The following is a 6,079-nucleotide window of genomic DNA, read 5'->3' as shown; positions in this document are numbered from 1 at the left end:
TTACACTCGGGTAGTGATCTGAAGGCCTCCGCTGGACATCAAGGCTGACCAGGGCCCCTAGGGGTGACCTGCACTTCTTTTCTGGCAGATCGCGTGGACTTTGGGAGAAAGCAGTTTGCAACTGAAGGCATTTGGCTTGGGCTACCCTCAAGTATTGTCCTGAAGGCAGCTGCTGGGCACCAGAGTCCCAACAGCCCTTAGGGGTGTTCTGTCACTTTCCCCTATTCCCTGCTGTTTCCAATAAACTTCTTGCTCCCCTTCCTGCCATCTGCGGGTATCATTCTTTGCTCGCCGCAGACAAGAATCCGGTAAGGAAACACCGAGTTTCTTCTCAAGAAACCCCATTTCACTAGGTTGATGAAAGTCTTACTATTTGCTGAGGCTATCCTCGAACCTGTGATCCTTCTGTCTCAGCCTCCCAAATATTGGGATTACAAGCATGTGCTACTACCGTGTCCGGATAGGATACCTTTTCAAAACTGATTTATGGCACCTTTGGGATGGAGGGTCTCTGCAAGGTATAGCCATTGCTGTGTTTGGATAAGTTCCACCTAAAGACCTTTAATGTGTTAAAGACTTGGTTGCTACTACAGTGCACCTGAGAGGTGGGAGCCTTTAGGAGGTGGGACCAAGAGGAAGGAAGTTAGGTCATTGGGGGTGTGTCCTGGAGTGGATGTCAGGATCCTGGCTTTTTTCTCTTGCTTTGCCTACTGCCTGGCATGAGGTAAGCAGTTTCCTTTGCTACATGTTCCCACCATGATGTTCTGCTGTGCTCGAGACCCAAAAGCAAGGGAGGCAACTAATCATGGATCGAACCTCTGAAGTCATGAGCTAAAATGAAGCTTTCTGGGGGAATTTAGCAGGCAGTTCCTACATGTCTCACTGCAGTGCAGGTGCACCTCCGTGGCTGAGAGTCCAGTGCAGCCTTGAGGCACCTCCCCCCTGGGAGTTCACAGGGCGATAGGAAAACAGTGCTTCGGTAGCTGTTTAAAGGTCGTTTACAAAGCAGTCTTTTAGGGGTATGTACTCAGGATTACGGCTTTGCAAGGCTGGCTCAGGAAGGGTGAGCCCGGGGAGCTCGTCCAGGTTTGTCCATTGGGAACCCAGACTCCACATGAGGAACCTGGCAGATATATGATATTAAGAAAAGTGGAGAAAGTAAAGGTGTATATGGCATTATTGATCTTTCAGTCTCTAACTATTAGAAAAGAAGTCGTCAGTCAGAGACCTCGTTAATCTCGTCTCTGTAGGCATTCCAGAAGCCACAAGTAGACCTGTGCTAGGATTCTCTTACTTGCAAGGAACAGACAGTTCAACAAAATGGCTTAAGCAAAGCAAGGGATCTACTAGTTTAGGTGACTATCAAATTCTGGAGCAGGAGACAATATAGCTTGATTTGGGTCTTCATGGCATCAGCTTTAAAATAATGTGAGGGATCAATTCTTAGAACCACATGATTTTTGTAGAGAAGGAGGTGGAGTCTGGTGTGTAGAAACAACACAGGAAGCTGGGTGTGGCGGCACACTCCTGTAATCCGAGTCCTTGGGAGGCTTAGACAGGAGGATCACAGGTTCAAGGTCAACCTCAGAACTTAGTAAGGCCTTCCTTACTTACTTTGTGAGACCCTGTTTCAAAGTAAAACAAAGGGGGGGGGAATGGGGACATTGCTCAGAGATAGAATGCCCCTGAGTTTAATTTCTAGGACCTCCCCAAAAAAAGAAAGCAAAGAAAGAAAGAAATAGTACATGACTGCAGCATGCCTCAGAACCTCATGTCTCTGTTCTTTGCACCCAACAGGCCCAGAATATATCGTGATATGTGAAGGCTAGCTCTTTGGCTCAGACTCAGGGCTGGGATTCCTTAGAGAAGCTTCATAATTAATGAGACACATAGGTAGGGCTTATTGACAGATTTTTCTTCCTTGTCATTCCACAGGAAACATGTTTGGGGGTTTCAAGTTTTCGTGATTTTAGTCCAGTCCAGCACTGTAGGAGACCTACCACCCTTTTCCCAAGGAGGGATCTAAAGGATACGGGGTCGGGGGAGGTGGGGTCCCACTGACCACAGCCTGCGGTTCTTATTTGCTTTAATACAACTCATCCTCTCTGGTCTGCTCGTCTCCCTGGGAAACAGATTCTGAGACTGGTATTTGTAGGTAGGAAGTTTCCTGGGTGAGGTGAAGAAAGCAGGCTTGGGAGGAGAGAGATGCTGAACTGTGTGGCAGTCACAGCAAAGGCCTACACTCGTCTAGGAGGTGCACTGTGGCTGAGATGGTCCTCCAGTGTCATCCTGAATAGAGGCAAGAGGACCGGCCAGAGATGACTCAGCTGAGAGCCGCCGGCCATCAACCTCTCAAGAGCTGGAGGACTTGTCTTCAGTTAGAGTCTCAGTTCTGAGTGATAGCAGACAGCTTTGGCAAACTCAGGCATTTCAGATTTAAATTAGACTTAGCCATTTAGTATTTTCTTTCCCTTTTCCCAAGAGTGGGATCTAAGTGATGCAGGGGAGAGGTGGAGTCACCCCTAAAATCCCAATATTTGGGAGGCTGAGACAGGAGGATGGCAGATTCACAGCCAGCCTCAGCAACTTAGTGAGACCCTGAACTCCATGGAGTTAAAGAAAACACACCAAACAACCTAATCAATAAATGGACAAATGAATTAAAAATACACTTTTCAAAAGAAGTGCAAATGGCCAATAAATACATGAAAAAAATTCTCAACCTCTTTAACCATCAGGGAAATGCAGATCTAACTACAACACTACATTGAAATTCTTTCTCACCTGTCAAAAATGACTATCAAGAAAACCAAAACATACATGGTCTTGAGGGTGCTGGGAAGAGGAAACCCTTATATACTGTTGGTAGGAGTGTTAATTAGTATAACCACTATGGAAACGATCATAGAGAGTTATCAAAAACCGAAAATAATGATCGAGCTTTAGCACACCTGGGTAGATACTCAAAGGAACAAAAGTCAACATAGTATAGAGATACCTGCCCACCCATGTTTCGTTTATTATGGCACAATTTACAAAAGGCAAGGCATGACATCAGCCTAGATGCCTATCAGAAGATGAATGTGTAACAGTGAGGAAACTGTTCCAGGGATCCTGTTGGGCTCCTAAAACTGTTTCAGTGAGATCTTTAGAGGTGCAGGTTCTTATTCTGAGCTATGTATAGAAAACACTAGCCTGGACCCTTACTAGAAGCTTTAAACAATTTTATTATTACAAAGATGGAAAGAAAGGTCAGAGTTAATAAAGCCCCTATATCAGAGGTAGTATAGGGGGGTGACTTGAAATCACCAAATTCTTCTGGATGCAGAGCATTTTTATAGATACCTGGTCATTCATCTTGCTCTACCAAGTAATCTTCTGACCTAGGTGTAAGTCTGCCCATTAACTCCGTGCAGGCCCCCTTTTTCTGTTATGATTATGGGGATTATGGTTATGGGAATTTCTAGCTCAGCCAAAAAACCTCGCTGCCTTACTGCAGGTATAAGCCTAGGTTTCTTTGTTAGGGCCAGAATGATTAACAAGGTCAGGTGCCACGTGATATCTGCTCCCCTTTCACAGAGGCCAGTACCCTCCCCCTGCATTCTTGGGGAATTCTTAGCTCTTCTGCTAGATGTCATTTATTATGTAAACTTGTTGTTATAATATGAAGTCCCAGCTCTTCTATCTACTTGCTAATTACTTTTAATGAAGGGACTGCATTATAATAGCCGCCTGAGTGCCTGGTAATAACCAGGCCCTGCTTTTTACATTTTGAGACTGATTTTTGCCGCATTAATACCAAATTTATTTTCCAAATTCATTTTCCAATACATTAATACCAAAGTTATTTTTCAAATACACTGAAATACAAAATATGGAACAGCCTTTTATAGATATGACATTCCCCATCTTGCTCTCCTATGTAACTCCATGACATAGGTAAAGTCTTTCCCCTCAATTTTCCCGACAAACTCTTAGTTTATGCTCAGGTTTCTCCTTTCACGAAGCTCAATTCCCTCCTCCCATCCTCAACTAGATATCAATTATTATGTAAACCTGTCTCTAGAATGAGGAAGTCCTAGTTCTCCTTCTCTTTCCACTTGCTAATTACTGTTAGCTAGGATCCTTTACATTATAATAGCTTCCTGATTCCTGGCAGTAACCAAGTCCTGGCTTGCCCTTCCCTGCCACAAGTCTACCCTCCATCTTCTACAAAATGATTTTTGAAGATTATTTATTAATAATCAGAGCTTCTTTCTCAAATCTTCCGAGGCCATTCCCAACACTGGTACAGGTAGCACATTAGAGAGATCATACAGCATGACCAAAGAGAGTAATCCCTGAGATGCAAGATAGTTTAATATATGCTAATCAATGATGTGGTACCACATTAGTGTAATGAAGGATGAGATTTTAATAGATGCAAAAAATCGAACAATTTGAATAGAAAACATTCAACTTTCATGATGATAACTTTCAATAAAATAGCTATGGAAGGAATATACTTCAATATAAGAAAGGCCGCATTTGAAAAGTCCACAGATAACATAAAATTCAATGGTTAGAAAAAGAAACACACCTTTTCCTTAGTCACAAAAAAGAAGAAATCGGCTGTTTTCCCTAATATGTGAAAGCTAAGGAGAAATGGGTCATAGGAGGAACTCTACATGAAAAAGGAGATCCTATAGAGGAGCAAATAAGGTGACCTAATGTATGCAGAGTTAGCAAGAAATGAGAGACTCAGGAGTCCAAAGTGTTAGGGTTTGGCGCCCTTAGCACGAGGGAGAGCTGGAGCTTAGAGTAAAGCACCACGCCACAGAGTGACCCAAAACAAAGTCAGCCCCGCGTGGGCGCCAAAGATGTTATGGTTTGAGAGAAAATGTTATGGTTTGGGAAACTGTCCCCGGGGATCCCTGTTAGGCTCCAGGACACAATTTCCCTCAAAACACACAAAAATACCTCACAAAAAGAAAAAAAGCGCGGGTTCTTGTCCTGAGCTAAGGAGAGATATACAATAGCCCAGACTCTTGCTGAAGATTTAAAGAAGTTTATTAAAAAGATAGAAATACAGAAGACAGGTACAGCCCCATGTTACATGAGGGTAACGTGAGGGGGTGCTTCTAATGAAATCACCAAAGTACAAAACACTGAACAGACTTTTTATACACGACATCCTCCATCTTGTTTCACATAATTCTGATGTAGGAAAAGTCCCTATAAGGTTCCTCCCCGCCAAGGTGTCTCCTTGCACACCAAGGTGTCTCCTTTCCTTTCCTCCCATCCTAGCTAGATTATCCAATTATTATGTAGATCTGTCTTTAGAAAGGGGAAGTCCTAGCTCCCCTCTCCTATGGACTTGCTAATTACTTTAAGCTATGTCAATCTAAGTTTCAATAGCTGTTTGCTTCCTGACTGAAACCAAAACTAAGTCTTTCCCCAGGTCTGCCATTTCTACCCAATTATTTTTGAAATATATTTATTAATAGTCAGAGCTTTCTCAAATCTTCCTAGGCCATTCCCAATACTGGTACACAAGGGACTGTATTAGCTGGCCAGTGGTGGAGCCCTCAGTCTAGAAATCGGACCAGAGGGGTGCCCTGACTGGCTGGGGCTGGGGGCTTATAAAGGATAAGCAAGCAGATTACAGTGAATGTATCTGGGTGGTCCGGTGCTGGGTGAGGCCTAGACTCCACCTAAGGTCAGAGGGTGGAGGAGTTGTTGGGAGGGATACCACAAAACACAGGAATTTTAGGTAGAGACAAACCATTTGCATAGGGCAGGGGAGTGGTCCCCCAGCTGTAATTAGCTAGATCATTCCTAGAGGTACAAGGTTAAACCTTAGATTAGCAGCCTAAAACAGGAGAGGGGGCTTAAAGGGATTTAGTTACATGATAATGTCAGGGGAGACAAAATGGAGTCTCTTCTGCTTCCACACTAACTGAAGGGGTGGGAGGGGGAGAAGAAGGAAACTCTCTAAAGCACAGGATGAACGTAAACATATAGAAGTCAACCACTAAGCCAAGTGTGGGAAGGAGAGAGGGGGAGGGAGTGGGGTGGGGACTGGGGAGGGGCTAGCTGG

Source organism: Muscardinus avellanarius (genome assembly GCF_963383645.1).
Source record: "Muscardinus avellanarius genome assembly, chromosome: 1".
NCBI classification, from domain to species: Eukaryota; Metazoa; Chordata; class Mammalia; order Rodentia; family Gliridae; genus Muscardinus; species Muscardinus avellanarius.
This window is presented reverse-complemented; position numbering follows the sequence as displayed.